Source organism: Schistocerca cancellata, chromosome 1, assembly GCF_023864275.1.
Source record: "Schistocerca cancellata isolate TAMUIC-IGC-003103 chromosome 1, iqSchCanc2.1, whole genome shotgun sequence".
NCBI classification, from domain to species: domain Eukaryota; kingdom Metazoa; phylum Arthropoda; class Insecta; order Orthoptera; family Acrididae; genus Schistocerca; species Schistocerca cancellata.
The window spans coordinates 793,722,465-793,739,784 of NC_064626.1; the positions used below are offsets into that span (position 1 = coordinate 793,722,465).

Sequence of the window (17,320 nt, forward strand, 5' to 3'; positions counted from 1 at the left end):
ACACAAAACAGGACTTATCCCCAAATAAATCTTTCTACATAATAATTACAATTTTATATTCTGAATGATTATCCTAGACAACAAAAACGCATGTAATTCTACTAATAAAGCTTGTTCACTTATATTCAAAATTAGTATAAGATTTCATTTGCACTAAATGAAATTAATTATTTCCAGACTTTGGCTACAAAATATCTACATCTACATTTATACTCCGCAAGCCACCCAACGGCGTGTGGCGGAGGGCTCTTTACGTGCCACTGTAGTTACCTCCCTTTCCTGTTCCAGTCGCGTATGGTTTGCGGGAAGAACGACTGTCTGAAAGCCTCCGTGTGCGCTCTAATCTCTCTAATTTTACATTTACAATATCTGGGAAATCCAGCTAGTTAGAAAGCTAGAATGGAGCCAAGACACAGATAGTCTATCCAAACTGCTAAGTTCAGTATGTCTTTTATTTATGAGTATCTCTCATTGTGTTGATTTGAACAGCAGCGTGTAATCTTATTTTGCATACTTTCTCTCCTTATTGTCTTATGGAATTAACTTCTGGAACAACGCAGCTAGAGTTTATTAAGTGCTGAATAGTCAGGAAACTGTACAAACTAGATCACCAAGAACCATGGAAGAGTCTTTTCAATTATCTTGGAACTTTTATTCTTACTTCCTTGAACATTTATTCTTTAATATCATTTGTTGCTAATAAAAACAGTTGCAATTGAACTGTGATTTAGATGACTACAATACAGAGCAGTAAAATAATATCCACATAGATTTTGTCTCCTTGTATAATGTACAAATTATGAATCTGGTAGATGGATCAACAAGAAACTCACATCTAGTATAAATATAAAATTGAGAACCTCTGTAAATTCAGAGGAAAATTAGGAAGTTACCTTCAGCTAAACTTTTTACAATTATCTGATTATCTAAATTCAGGGAGTGACCCAGATGACAAGATTCTCATTTACTCATATTTGCACCATTTCTTTGATGACAGTCCCAAAATCCAATGGCATAACACAGGATCCTTATCTTTTAAAAATTGAAAATGTGTCCTTAATTGGTTTCATAAAGGGATTCCTCCTTACAGGGAAAGCCATATATGATGTCACAAATGATGACTTGGCAGAGCTAAATAGGAGAAGCTATCATGTTGGTATATTTTGTGACCTGGCCACAGCCTTTGGCTGCATGTCCATTGCCTACACTGCTCCCAGATGGGAGCATTCTTAATGCATTTGGACTAATGCCATGTCCAATGTGGAACTTAGTTCAGAAATGCTGCCCCAACACTACAAGCAGAGACATTCTCTTCTGGAGACATGAGACTGGCTCAAGCTATAAAAGGTCCCATCCTACAGGAACCCAACATTTGCTTGAAGGAAATGAGTGGGACACTCACTGAAACATTGCTTCAGTATGGCATTGGCTCTAGACTGATAATCGAAGAATAATTCATCAACACTGCGCTACTTGTCACGCAAGTCCTCTGCCCCTGCAGGTTTATCTGTCTGGCCAAAGTGAACGCTACTTTGTGGTCCACACAGCACTGTGAGATTCAGTTCAGCGTCCGGTTGATGTGCTGATGGCCATACTCTCATTCAGCACTGTAAATGCCTTTCTTCTATAATCTTAATAGATTTTTGACATACTCCAGCTTGTCTGTGACCATGTGTTGTGAGGAATACTCTCCTTAAGGACTGTTTCACCAGTGAGGGAGCTGTCTTAGCACTGGGTGACTCTACATAGATAAAAATGCCAGGCACCCAGGTTATTGTTATTGTTGTTGTTATTATTATCTTTCTAAGTGATCATCTGAAGAGCACATTTTACATCTCCAAATGGTAGTTGTCGCAGAAGGTTTCTCAAGGATGATGCATCCCAGAAAGCTGGCTTTTCTTATTACAGCTGACTTGAGATTTGTTACCAGCACATGTTGAATCAGTTTGATTGTGTCCTTATAGAAGTGAACCTTATGCAGTAATGAGGAATCTTCTTGTGATTCCTAGAGCAAGTTCACAAGCTGTATTGACTCTATAACATGGAGAAGACAATGAACTATGAGAGGTTTTAGCATCTTTACCCAATATTTGGTTACACTATACTTTCAAGAATTGATTGTGTTCAGTGTTGGACATCATATTTTTTCTCTTTATATATTTTTGTGAGACCATAAAGAAATGGTGGCAACAATGGTCTAGCTTATAACATTCTGAATGTCTTCTTGTGTAAGCCTGAGCTGTTGAGGAGTGCAGCATACACTCTATGTGGATGATACCTTTGGACACACAGTGATCAGTAGTTGGATGTCTTCTTGGCACATCTCAATAATATCACCCCTAAAATTCAATTTATGATGCAGAAGGAGAGCAATGGAAACTTAATTTTCTAGCTACATCAGTGAACAAATGAATGACCATTACTTTGGGCCATTAGGTGTACAGGAAAGGTGCACATACCAATCAGTATCTCAATAAGGAATCTTGTGTCACCCAAACCAAAAAAGAAAGTATCATAAAATTTTGGTGGACTGGTTAAAAAATCTGTGAGCTAGTTTCTTTACTAAATGATCTTAATCATTTATGAATGGCTTGAAGGGAAATGGTTACTCCAGCAGGGAGATGGATCAAGCACTTCACCCGAGAAGACAGAAAGCAGGACTAATGAGGAACAATGGCTGCCAAATGGGTAATTTCGTTTATTAACAAGATTATGGATTGCATCGAGAAAGTCCTTGTCAAGTATGGGGTTCAAAAGGTCTTTAGATTCACAGAAAGATAAAAAAATGCAAAAGATTTACAGCATCCACTAGTGACAACTGTAGTATACAAAATTGCATGTGCCTGTGGGCATATGATGGACCAGAAACTAACTGTTAACACCCCACTTAACCGAATACAAAAGGAACTGTTGTCTTTGTCGTACTGACAAAGAAGCCATAGTTAAACATGTTTTCCAAGATGGAAAAAATGAAATAAAACTCAGTGAGTCAAGTGTTTTAGCAAAGAAACATATTATCATATGTTACATTTATAAAGATTTACAAAGCCATATTAATTTTTAAGGAAAAGAAGAAACTCTTAGGTCAGATAAAACATGGATGTTAACTTCACACCAATGCAAATATGAGTGACAAGTTTTAATTGAGAATGATGGTACCAGTCAGAGATAGTCTCGCAATCAGCATCATGTGAAGAACAGCGATGTCCTATATGCAGCTCTATAAATTTGGGGGCCCCTTGAACCCTTGATGAGGCAGTTCCATCTGGGCAGCCATAGCGAATGCATCATTGCTGCTAAGCATCCCGCAACTGACAAAGGCCGAGTAGACTGATCATACGGTGAAGAGTGTGCACTTACAGAGTTGTTGTGTTGCTGTTTTCACAGCGATAAAGCAAACTGTTGTGTTGGCATTGCACACACCACTATGGTTAAGTGCAATTACAATACAAAGAGGAAGGCATGTAAATTGATGAGATGTCCCTCAGGGGCTCGACCTACTGTGTCAGCTGAGTGACTGAATGACACAATGGTTGATGACTGACTGACTGACTGACTGACTGACTGCCAATGAAAAAAATTAAGGTGGTCATCTGGGCAATGCAAATGAGGATAAATTCTTTGCTGAGATCACTCCTGGTACATCCACACAGAAGGCTGCACTTGACAAATGATACCAGGATCATCACATAGAACTACTGCAACCTCGTAATGCCAACCCCTTCATTTTACATCCAATAACAGTGTCCATGGCTGCGAGACATGGACACTGAACTCATTTACAAAAGGGAAACTTAGGACAGCACAGAGAGCTATGGAGAGATCAATTCTGGGCTATACAAGAAAGGACAGGAAAAGGGCAGATGACATCCGGTCTGTGATGAAGGTTAATGACATCTTAGAGACAGTAGGTTCCTTGAAATGGCAGTGGGCTGGCCACGTCACAAGAAGAAAAGACAACAGATGGACGAAGCTAGTACTGGAGTGGAGTCCGAGAGAGTGCCGGAGGCCTAGAGGAAGACCACCAAACAGATGGGACAAAGACATCAAGAAGATCACTGGTAACACCTGGCAGAGAACTGCCCAAGACCGTCCCACTTGGAGAAGCCTGCTGAAAGCCTACCTGAATCCACGACTCGAAGAGGCCACATCATTTAATGATTGAATTGGCTGATGATGATGATGAACAGAGTGAGGATTGGATGGGTCCGGATAACAACACACTGATAACAACACACTGCTGGAGGTGCAACTGATTTGCAAGTATGACTAAGGGCCTGAAGCCTCTTCTCAAGAAGTATATCATCGTGGAACCAGAGAAGACACAAGAGAAAGAGAAGAAATCAAAAGTCAAGGCACTCCTTACAGGGCTGCCATGGCTGTGCAATGAAGAAACAGTCCACAAAGGGCTGCAATGTGCCTGGTTCAGAGAAGTGACCATAAGGGTATATAATCGGACAAATAAGAAAAGGTTGCTATCATTTATCTTAGCTGTGGACATGGGTGAGTTCAAATGACAGATCGTTACTGACCATGTCTGAGCTGAACAAGGCCTTAAGCTTTCAGATGATGGTGATACCTCTCCCAGTGGTGCTCATCACAGAGCCACAGTGCTTTAAGTGCCAAGAGGAGGGTCATGTGGCAAGGCATTACCACAACCAGATGGTCTGTGGTAAGTGTTCTGGCAAACACAAAAACAGCACTTGTACACTGGTCCCAGCAGACCACCTGACATGCTCCCGCTGCAGTGTGCCACACGTTGCGAGCTGGCACAGCTGCAAGGGCTTCTCGGGCCACAGAATTGCTGGTGAAAAAGGTGATATACAGCAAGGACTCCCAACACACTTCCCTGGAGCACTACTTCTGCATCTGATAATGATTCTCCACCCAAGATAACATGCTACACCATTCCTACCAAAAAGTCCTCAATTTGGCCACAAGTTTCACTTGATACACCACATGATCATACTTTGGACAATAAGCTCGTCAAATGCTTTTCAGAAATCACAAAATACTGCATCTAACTGACTGTCTCAGTCCAAAGTTTTCATTATGTTACAAGAGAAAAGTGAGCTGGATTTCACATGATCAATGTTTTCAGAATCCATGCTGGCTGTCATGGAATAGGTCATTCTGTTTGAGATGCCTATGTTGGAGCTCACAATATGTTCCAAGATTCTACAACAAATAAATGTCAAGGATATTGAATGGTAGCTCTGGGGATTACTTCGACTACCCTTCTTGCACGCAGGCACATGATCTCTGCTTTCTGCCATGCACCATGTAGGTGCATTTTTTGTCCAAATCTACACTAGGTTATAGTTAACTGAGGGGGGCTAACTCAGTTGCAATTCAGTAAAGACTCCGACTGGGATTCCATCGTGACCTTGGACTTCGTTCAGTTTTAATGATTTCAGCTGTTTCTCAACACCACTGACACAAATACTTATTTCATTCATCTTTTCAGTGGTATGAGGATTAAACTGGGGAAATTCTTCTGGGTTTTCCTTTGTAAAGGAAAATTTTAAAATGGAGTTAAGCATTTCAACGTTTGCTTTGCTACCCTCAATCTCAGCTCCCATCTCATTCACTAGGGACTGAGCACTAATTTTGGTGCCACTAACAGTCTTTACATATGACTGGAAATTCTTTGTGTTTTGTGAAATGTCATTTGACAGCAGAGTCATTGAAGGCTTCACACATTGCTCTCTTGATAGCCAAATGGGTTTTATTCACCATCTTTTTATCTGGTATCAGTTTCAATGTGGGAATCGTCAAAGAGGACAGGTCTATTTGTTTCCATTAGATCGAACATATTTCCATCATGAGTGGGATTCCGAACTATCTGTTGTAGGTAGTTATCAGAGAAAGCATTTAGCAATGTTTCACAGGTTGTCTTACAATACCCACCACTAACAAAACTGAAATTTTCCCAATTGATTGCTGGATGATTAAACGCTCCATTGATGATCGCGGTATGATAGGGAAACTTATGTACAAGCCAACAGAGGTTATCTCCAAAGCTTTTGGTTACATCAGGAAATGAGTCTGGTGGGTGATAGAAGCATCTAATTACCATTTAACACTCACCCCTGATATTGAGTCTTTCCCAAACAATCTCACATACAGCTGCAGTTTTTATCTTGATGGATTTGAGCTTCTTACCTACTGTGAAAAATACCTATCCTTTCGATATACCTTTAATTTTCCCCAAAAATTCACTGCTATCAATTTCAGGTTTCAACCAGCTTTCTGTACCTAGCATTACATGAGCTTCACTGCTTTTCAATAGTACTTTGAACACTGGTACTTTGTTATGAATGTTTAGGCAGTTAACCACTATGGTTTTAATACTCTTACCTATACAAGGCATTTCTTTCAATTTTATGCTGACACTTTTGTGTTTCCTGCAGCTATTGTTATCTGGGTTGGATGGAGCATCACATCTTAAAAGCCCTTGTGTGTAATCCACACAGTCACCTGCCTGGGTAGCAGGCAGACCCTACAGGTCTCAACTCCACGGTTGAAGTCCAGGAAGCTGCAGCCTAGTTTGTCACAGAATCTTCAAATTCTCTGGTTCAGTCCTTCCACATGACTTGGGACCAAGAGCCGACGATCAGCTTGGGGACAATGTTACAAATTGTGAGCTTCATTGAAGCTTCATGTGCAAAGCTCTTCTTAACGTTCTCTACCAGTCACTGGAATGATCTAAGTATGACATCAGAGCCCAGATGACAGGCATCATTTGTTCCAACGTGAGCCACAACACGTAGATGTCATTGTATATGTAAGAGGCCCATAAGGTGTCATATCCTTGAAGAAAAGCATACGAAGGATGAAGGAGCTTGTGAAACCACACCACACAGCTGAGTGATATGGATGTTCTTGCACATGTGGTGGAATAGAACCCCGTAAGTGACAGTTCTGTGCATTCATGGCACCATGCAGAGTAAAACTTACCTTGTCCATCCAAAGAATATTCCCCATCCACATGTCATCCATTTCCATGCATGCCAAAAAATGAAAGGCAAAGTCATGGCATTGTAGCCCATCTTAGGGCTTCATTTGATGCACATTCCGAAGCTTGTAGATATATCAGTGTAAATGCATCACAAAGTCTTTGGAATTGTTGACCAGGAGAGAGAGAATTCCCATGACACAGCTCTAGCACAAGCTGCAGAATATGCGGCAAGTGCTGCATGGTCAGCTATAGCTACATGAACTTTAACAACTACCAGAAGAATGAGCCATCTCCATCTCCCTGCTGCACAAGCTAATTCACTTGTTTCTTTGAATTTCTTGATCATATTCTTTCCCATTTATTGACATGTGTCTTCTTTGCAGCTGTTTCTGTCATCGATATTCCTGTAATGCATCGGTGCTGTTCTGATAAAACAATTTTACCAGCAGGGAATGGTCTTTCTTCTCAATAACCATTGCATCTCATGTGGAATACTTCAACCTTCTTAACCATTTATACCAACAGTCACTTCACAATAGAAATCATCATGCATTGCCAAGCAACAAACAGCAACAAACAAAAAATTTCATATTCTATATTTTCACATGTTAGCAGAAAGTGGAACTATATTTTTTCCAGAATACCCTGCAAGTACACTGATTAATGAACATACCTACAATGTTTTAGCATCCTGAAATGTATACAGCCTGAACTGCAGCACTTGGAACACTGTCAGTTTAATTATAACCACCCAGTATAAAACATTGTTTTATAAGAGAGGCATGATGAGTCATGTGTTATTAGTACTTAACATCTGCCTTCTGAGGAAACATTAGCTGATATTTTCACAAATCCCTAAATAATGCTAGACATGAAACATGTGCATGTAACTGTAGCCTTATGAAATATGTTAGGGAGTGAGTGTTTATTTGAACTTCACATTCTGTGTTAGTATCAATTTATGGGAACATGATGGATTGTGTAAATTAGTATCAACAGTTTTCTGTTTACTCTTCAATTTTTATTGTTGCTCTGTGGTTGTCGTGCATTTTTATACATGTAATGCACATACAGCTTTTTCATTCACTGAAATTTTAACCTTTTACTAATCTTTCACATTAATTATACTAAAAATGCTAAAAAAGTCTTTTCAAAACGATGTTCATTCACAGAACAGATGTTCTTTTCTTACATATGAAAATGATAGCCATTTGTGATACAATTACCCTGTGATAACTGAAAAGAAATTTCAGTCCAGTTATGGTTCATCTAAGTAAATTCTATCACACATTAAACTACATATGTTACGGAGTAGTGCTCTATTAGCAATAGGCCACTGCAATTTAGGCACTTATAGTTGACAAAAACTATCAGAGGAAATGATTTGAGTTATCTATTGTTTAAACTGGTTGCAGGAAACCAACACTACCAATAACAGACGTCATCTAATATTTGAACCTCAACTTTATGAACTTAATAAAAACATTGTGACATTGCATTGTATAACGATCAATCAATTCTCAAAAACACAAGTTCATCCCTCATGTTCTTAAACTACCACATAACACTATGATTGTACAGAAAAGAGAAGTACCTTATGTTGTTGTTAGAGAAACAAAGTAAATCAATTAAACATCAATAAATCACAGAAATGACTCAAATCAAATTTAATACCTCTAGTTTGTAAATGTTCCTATAGTAACTGATGGAATGGGTATACAAGATAAAACACATTTACTATATTTTTGGCCTGATGGATGCAAGATAATAAAAAAATTTGATTTAGAAGTATTTTATGCAGATCATAAAAATGTGTTAAGGGAATATACAGGAACACAGAACACTAGTAGTTGCAATAATCACTTTATTTGCAGCAGTACTGTAACACATACACACACAAACATCCCTGAGTCATTTTATTGTCTTCAGAATAAACTGCTTTTAAGATTGTGCACAGTTATTTACATGAACTGTGGGTATGTTTTAATTTACAAGAAGTGCTTTTAAATGTTAGTTCCATGATTTAGCACATTAAATAGAAGTTAAATTCAACACATGCTTCAACAATTTATAAATTTCATTTTTAGTCGTGACTCAGATTTAAATAATAATTCTATTTCCATTGGCCTGTTATTGTGAGTGAATTTTGTCTTAACAGAGTACTATTGACTGCATACTAATATAGACCTATGTGATGTATAGTGACCAAATCATTTACTTGCTACAAAACAATCTAGAGATATACATCAAAATCCTTCACAAACATTTAATTTCACAATCAGTAAGTTGCTTTCATGTAGTTCTTTGAATAAATTTCTCTTTTAACAATGCTTGCAATAATATTAAAATCCAATTTCAACAGTATAGAGGTGCAGTATTACACTTTCACCCATTTTACAGTATCAGATAACACAGTAAAAGAACTACAGTAATTAATTCTTCATTATAAACTTTTCAAAATACATTAAAATTCAATATATTTCATGAAGTATAATCTAGATCAGTGGTCTGAACCTTCTGGTACTTGTGGATCAATAGGAGATGGGAAGAACTTGTGGGGACCGCCAGATAGAAACATCTCGTTCTTTCAATAAGAGTCAGGAAAATTCAGCAGATAAGACTATAAAATTATGAGACAGAATTGGTGACCAGGACTTTGCTTCATGTGGCTAAATATTTAGTACTGCTGATAGGCAAAGCATAAGACACTATGCTTGTTTTCAGACTTAATAATTCCTTTCTGCAGGAGGTGTAAAGGATAGGTTGGAAAAGATTGAAGAAGATGGTCAGGTCACTCAGACCATATTATGAGGATGGGGGGTAGAAAGATTTGGTCCTCCCTTGTCCCTTACAACAAAGTCTTTAACATTCCCCAACCAATAGATTTCTCCTCCATGAGGAAGGAGTTAATAGTTCTGAAAGTTAGGATAGTGTTAAATACTATCATGTGTGTATTACCAGTAATAAATATTTTGCCTTGAGAAGGTAATTACCAACCAGCAAGTCTGTCTCACAGTTCCTAATATTTCTTATTCAAATGCCTGCTCTAACTGTAACAACGAAACTAGGATATCAGAATCTCAGATTTCATAGTCATACCTTCATTTTAGTTTTAAATTGAATTTTTTACTGCCACAGAATTGCTCAATGTATCCCCCCCTACAACAGTCTTTTTAAAGTAAACATGATGTTCAACATTATGCAGTCAAACTGCAGTCTACAAAACCTCCTCTTTAGAGCAGATAAAGCCTTTATCCCTGTAGAGCTCACTAACGAACTAAAAAAAAATTGCTGATATCACATAAAAATGTTGAAAACATTGTAAATAAATTTAAAAAATAAACTGCTACTAAAAAAAGAGAAATACATTAAATAAATAATATGTGCACAGCTCTTGCATAGTTACAAAACAGGCACTTGTAATCACAAAAGGTTTATGGAGTTGAATCATCATCTAAGTCCATTGTCAGTACCTAAGCTGCACCCACTCATGCTACACCTACAATATCCAGCAAGCCCTCACTCAACTGGTGATTGCAGTTAATGTGGCCATACAAGAACTGACTTTATATTAGTATACTAACTATTCTGTTGGTTGGTGAATACCGATGTGGAAACAAATCACTATGCTCAACACTGCCTCCCAGTCTGCTTCTTATAATGTTGCTGACAACTAATGTCGATGTCCTGGTTTGACACCCTCTTAGCATCTTAGTTTTTACTGTGCTGTGCCAAAGACCTTTATTTTTACCAAGCTCTCTGTTGTGAAAACTTACCTTCCTGTATCCAACATTAAGGACCTTTTGATTGAAACAGTGACTATAAATATAATATTATGTAAATGAATTATGATACTCATATGAAAACTAGTTGTTAGAACAGAAAAGTATCCATATAGTAGTTTTCTGGTGGTTCAGTGTACCATCCTTCCAGAAGTACTTTGAAATAGTTCAGAATTTCTTTTTATCGGTGTATTTGAGTACCTACATGGCTTACACAAACTGAAAAGAATATTTACATGTTGTGGAAATGAAATATTAAAATTGTTATACTCATCTGTCAGACTGTTTACCTTTTATGCTTGTGATTTCTTACATCTTCTGTGAAAAAATATGACTGTATGGAAATCATGAATAATGGATAAATATTTCATTGGAAAAGCAAATTAATGAAAATGGGAAAGGTAGAAAGTAACAAGGCAAACAAAGTCAAGCATAAGTTTACTTTCTGCTCAATTAACACGTCTTTCTTCATGAGGACAGACATTTCTTTGCATTATGTAGGTTTTTGTATGGGTGTGAGATAAGTAACATTTGATGTATGATGAGTAAGCACCTGTTTCTGTGGTTTACACACTGGCTCAAACGACCTTGGACACAACCCATGTTCTATGTCAGTACTACCAGGGATATTTTCTTGGTGAGGGATAGCTATAAGTGTTCACTTAGTCACACGAGTATAACTGCATAGCTCCAGATCTGAAAGTAAATATAAGCAGAATTTGGAGTGATGTCTTACCTGATGTCTTTCAAATTGTGTGACAGAAAATGATAGTTAGGATTAAGAACAGGGCTTACAGATAAAAACTTCTTTGAGCCAACAGCTACAAGGTAGGAAAAAAAATCTGTGCAGTTTGTAAGCAAGTGATAACATTGATGGGCACCAACAGTAATCACAACCTGAGGTCAGTCACATTTATACTTATTAATGAGCAACCTCTCCCGATTTTGCTAATTTGGAAATCTCGCAAGTGTATGTCAGAGAAGGTATGGCAAGAGTATCTTTGAATGTCTTGAAACAAGTTTACTTTTTATTTTGTTCATTATGTCACAGTATTACAACCTGCATACTCTTGAGAGCTGGAGAAAAAAAAAAAAAAAAAGCGCTCACACACACACACACACACACACACACACACACACACACACACACACTACTAATAGGCCAACAAATTTTACATTGTCATCAGATGCCAATTAAAATGTAACGTGCCATACCTCTTCTTCCACTTTATCTTGATATCAGTAACATACACCAAGAGATGGGAATCTGTCTCACTCTAGAGTCTAGAGAAAATTTTTAAGAATCTTCAATAGCATCTTGAGAAATGTTGACTGGGTATGCAAATAAATGTAATGTTAGTGTAAGAAATACTTGTATGTGTGTGGTTACTGGATTAAGTCATGTATGGGGGAGCCATGGCTGTTGCCATCTCGAATGCATATGCTATGCATACAAAAGAGTCATGAGCAGCAGTCAAAAAGTGGCTTTAATTGGCCACATTTTCTGTTGATCTGCCAGAACACCTGATCAGCACTTTATTTACAAAATGGAACAACAGAGAGCCAAACTCCATTTTGATTGTAGTCAGGAACAATTGCATTTTATTGTTTTCTATTTAATAAAGTTGTATATGTCCTTCCCTTTAAATAGTCCGAGTTGTCTTTGTTCTAAAATTAGTATTCAAAATCATAAATGCTAAATTGAAAACACAAAGATAAACTGAACAACTTTTGCTTATGACACTGTAAAATAAATATAATAGTTTATTCAGCTCATAATGGGAAAAGTATCTATCCTATATTGGAGATATTTAATTTAGTATGCCAATTTCGCTTTTCTTTTTAATTTTACTTCAAGCTAGTACACAGCTGCAATCCAAATACATACAGTAATTCCAACCATAAAGTATGCAGGTGAGCAAGTGATAGCTTGGAAAAGTGTACTAAATTTGTCTAGAATCCCAAACCCACATTTCACTGAAGGAATTAGGGGCAACATGATGTGTTGATATAATGAAGACAAAAGATCATGGCTGTGAGAACACTAGGTTAGGACTGAAGAAAAGTGGTACTTTAATTACCCTCCACCACAGACTGTAACACACAAGAAAATTTTGTCTTCTGGAAGGACATTGTTACTAAGCTTATTCCCACAAATACTATATGTGATTCCTGTACAACACTCCAAAACATCTGAAGACACTTTGCAGTCACCCAGTTTAAATATGTTGAAAATTTTTAGAATGTCTTAGAATCCTGCACTAAAAGTAACTGAGCTGAAAATAAAAGCAGTCTCTTGAACTCGCTTCCAGAGGCTTGAAGCAAAATATTTGCCATGGAGAATTCAAAATTGATTGAATCAATCCATAAATGATTCCAAAAAGAACTTATGCAGATGAAATCAGCCATATGTTTGTGGAAGTGCTTAGAGTGATGATGTATGCTTTGTTTTTTTTGTTTTGTTTTTAGTTTGTTGTATCTGGTTTTGTAAGTAGGTCAATCTCAAATTTTCACTCCTCTGTATCTTGATACAGCTGCAGTAATTTACCCCAAAGAACCTTAAAAGTAAACCTGCTTCTATGCCAAAACATTTCTTCTTAGGTTTTGTTAGATTCAATCCATATTAGCACAGGAATTTGACCACAAGAATTCTTCGAAGAACATGAAAAAGTAAAACTTTAAGCAGTTGTCCAGTTTTTTGCACATTTCATATGTTAAAGAAATTCTACAGCATCCACAGTCTGTGGCAACAGCTCTTGTTTGCATAGTGATGCATCTCCTAACCACCTGTTTTCATCTGCTATTTGTAACCTATGATGGAGAACTACTTCTTGCTGCCTAACCACTTCCAAATATTTCATAGTTCTTCCAATGGCAAGTTCTTCAACATGTAAATCGTGCATGTTGTTTTTCAGTTTTCAATATTAATATATCAAAAACATATACCCCACATCAAAATATTTTCTGTGACATTCACAAAATATTACAAGGCCCACAATTTCCTCTTCAGTGTCATTAATGTATACTGTAACTATTGTGTTCAGTACAGCACTCTCTTACTCCAAACAAATCTTGCAGTTCAAGTGAAAACAAATTATACAGTTCAAATAAAGCAATCTAATTTTTCTCATGTGCATGGCACTGCACATCTACCAGATTATCTATATGCTATTTGCTATGCATTAAAGGCCGAGGCCGCCCCCCGATTTGTAACTCACCCTATTGATAGTTCCCCATGATGTCCGAGCTTGTTATCCTCAGACACTTGGAACATCACAGAATCACTATATCAGAAACATACTTACATTCCCAAGAGTTTCATTAACCATGCTTAATCAGAAATGCATTGAGAAGTTAAGAGTTTCTTGAGACATGTACTCTTGTTTCGTGTTTCTACCATATACTCTTCATACTATTGTGTTCATCTTCTCACCAACAGTAATTGCAATCCACGTATATCACCTCCACCATGATAAAAAAAAATTTGCACTTCCCTAAACGCTTTCTACTTGTGACAGGGACAATGATACTTTCATTTTGGCTTTCTTGTTTGGCAGATGAATACAGCTTTTTGTTTAGTTTTTTGCTTTTTTCTGTTCCTTAATATGATTTTTGTCTGCCTCTGCCTCATTGTAATTAATTTAACACTATACAATTAAAAATATTCTCATTTTATATAGAGAAGGTACTACCAATTTTGAACTGTTTCACAGTAACACACAAGTCAAGGTAAGACTTTTCTTCTGAATGACAAGCTGCTCCTTGTGAAAGGTTACAAATTTAACTGTGTAAGTGACCATGAATATAGAATTTTCATCCCTTCCGTGCTCAATTTTTCGATCAGACTTTTCCTATTTCTCCGTATTACGCATTTTTTAATAAGAAATAATCGGTAAAAAAATCATGGCCAACAACAGATCTTAAGACTTTCAGTTAAAGTGGCTATGTTCATCTTTGTTTTAACAGCTTTCAAGCAAAATTTTCCTTTTTATATGGGAATTTGATGGCATCCAGAATACACAACACTACTGACAAGTTATATACACACTTTGTGGGATCTTTTTTCTGCATTAGATTTTCAGTTTAATTGACATTTTAACAGTAGACTTTTATAAAAATCAACAAAATTAATATACAAAATACTATAACAATAATATACATTTGGTTTGTTTCAGGCACTGACACATACAATTTCCTTCACCTTCACAGCAAGTTGATAGAAATACTTTTAGACAATGGAAACTGTCACTTTCAATTACTTTTATGTTTTAGTTTGATTATATTCCCATGAATGATACTGTAAGCACTATTTCAGAGCATGTTAGTTCCATGGCTATTAACATTTCTGAAACTCCCAGCATTTCCTCCCTTCATAATTTATCTTATAATGGCACAACTCTCAAGACTAGTGTGCCTGTGTTTTGTGACCTTTGCATGCAGCAAGAAAAAATTGTCAGAAGCATATCAAACATTTTCATGCACAGTTTCAGTCTGTTATGAACCAGCATAGAGCAATATTTGCTATCTATGTGTTTACAGCTGTAAAAATATTCAGGCCTCAACACAGCATCTGAAAGAAGAGGATGAGACATGTCAAATCAACAGTAAGTTAATTATTTTTATATATTTTTTGCAGTGGTTGCACTCAAAAACAGGACTTCTTCAGATATAAAAACCAAAAAGTTTATACCTATATTTATATTACTTCCTTTATTGTGGTACTGACAATTATGTTGCAGTCTACTTTATTTAATTAACATAAGCAAATTTTCATGCTGTGAATCATTTAAAATCTCTTCACCATAGGAAATCAATAGTAAAAGGGGCCTCTGACAATTTACACAATCATGTATCTCAACTCCTCACATTTAATTCACATTCCCATAAAGTTTATCAAAATGTATACTCTATACTGATAATCTTTAATTACGTAAAATGTTGAATACTAAATTTTGGAATAGATTATGTACTGCCTCTCAGATAAATCATCAGAATTTACATTTATAAACCAATTCTGTATGAAAAATGCAGTTCATATATATATATGACACTAAAAATTACAACTAATCCCTTTCACATGCATTATACATTGTCTTTCTGGTCACCTGCATTAGTAGAATAAGAATAACAAATACCTTAACACAGGGATCAGCAATGTACTGCATGTAGGTCACATTTTCCCCCACAAGGTGTTTACGGATGGCCTGCCAATCAGTTTACTTATACACACTAAAACAGGTAATAAACAACTTCTGAGACTATAGCGTCTTATAAATTATGTAAATGAAAGTATTAAAATCTTAACAGAAAGCTAAAATAATTAGAGCACCGGGAACAGAGACACATGCAATGGATTGTGAATGGAAACACATTACTTTCAAACATGTACGTATTTCATTGTAAATATGTAAATAATTAAAGAGTAAAGGAGACCACTCATTCAATAACAGAACCATTGATTCATTGACAGACACACACAAAAAGAGAGAAATTGCTAACTTATGGAATAAAAGCTCAGCAAATGATTATTTCTGAAAGTTAGAAAGTTTTCTCTCTCTTTTGTGTGTGCCTGTGACAACTCAATAACTCTGCTACTTGGTAAGTGTTCTTCACTCATGAATTATTTGCATACTGGCACAACTTTCCTTATTAGTTCACTGGATAAAGGTCATTGTATGTGCAAGTTTAAGGAAAAAATAACGTCATTAAATATTAAAAAATTATTTTTCCTGATGTTCCCCTACAATAGATTATTTCAATTGTAATGTGAAATATTAATTTCCAGGGCTTCTTTATATATTTATTATTATATATCTTCAGTTTGTATTATCAGTATTGTACTTCATTCATGGAGGACACAATTCTTGTCGTTTAACAGAAATGACAAATGAAAAAAGAAATCTATCCCTTTTGAAAATTCTGTTAATTTATTCAGTTGTTCTTAAAAAAGCACAACAACAACAAAGGCCTCACCCTTCTTTATGCAGAATTTTACTTCATCACTCCATCTTCAAATCTTTCAAACGGTAAACTTGAAACTGAGCCATGATTAGAACAGTTTCAACCAAGGTACTAGTTCAGTGAATCACTACTGCCTTGCCTTTACACAAATTTTAGAACATCTTACATCCAGAATAGCTTTCAGGAACTGTCAGTGCTATACTGACTTATCCATTGCCAAATCACAGGCACTTAAGTCCTTCCAGTGTAGTGGCATCAGCATTATTCTAGTAAAAGAAAGTCTTCACCTCTCCACCAGTTCTCTCAGAATTCTTAATCTCACAAGTGAATTTTGAATATAGCAACAGTAATAAGATATAGTAAGCCATCTAGAAGGCAATGCTTTCAAAATATAACACACATTATTGTATACAAAACTTTTCAGACTATGACAAGAGCTCCAAGATAAGGACAGGAAATCAGTTTTTGTGACATAAATTATGGCAGTGTGTGATATCATTTCAATGTTGCACAATTCCCAGTAATTTTACACTTCATCTGTGCCCTGTTCTTACTTTTTTTTTGTTTAGGAGCCCTAATATATACTGTGAAATATGTTATAATCAGCTATGTGTTT

At 36.4% G+C, this 17,320-nt stretch overlaps 1 protein-coding gene across 5 annotated transcripts in view; it reads right to left on the reverse strand.

Annotated features, from left to right (window-relative positions):
- Nucleotides 1-7,987: 7,987 nt before the first annotated feature.
- Nucleotides 7,988-17,320, reverse strand: part of LOC126187731 (mitochondrial coenzyme A transporter SLC25A42) — a 228,171-nt gene continuing 218,838 nt past the window's right edge. For 2 of the 5 annotated variants that reach the window (XR_007537785.1, XR_007537788.1), the window contains 2 exons: nucleotides 15,879-15,972; nucleotides 14,772-15,313 (listed from right to left, as the gene is read on the reverse strand). The gene's annotated coding sequence lies outside the window, so the exon portion shown is untranslated. Of the gene's footprint in view, nucleotides 11,440-14,767; nucleotides 15,314-15,878; nucleotides 15,973-17,320 lie in introns of those variants that run through there. The other 3 variants (XR_007537787.1, XM_049929001.1, XM_049928986.1) reach the window with 3 other exon arrangements.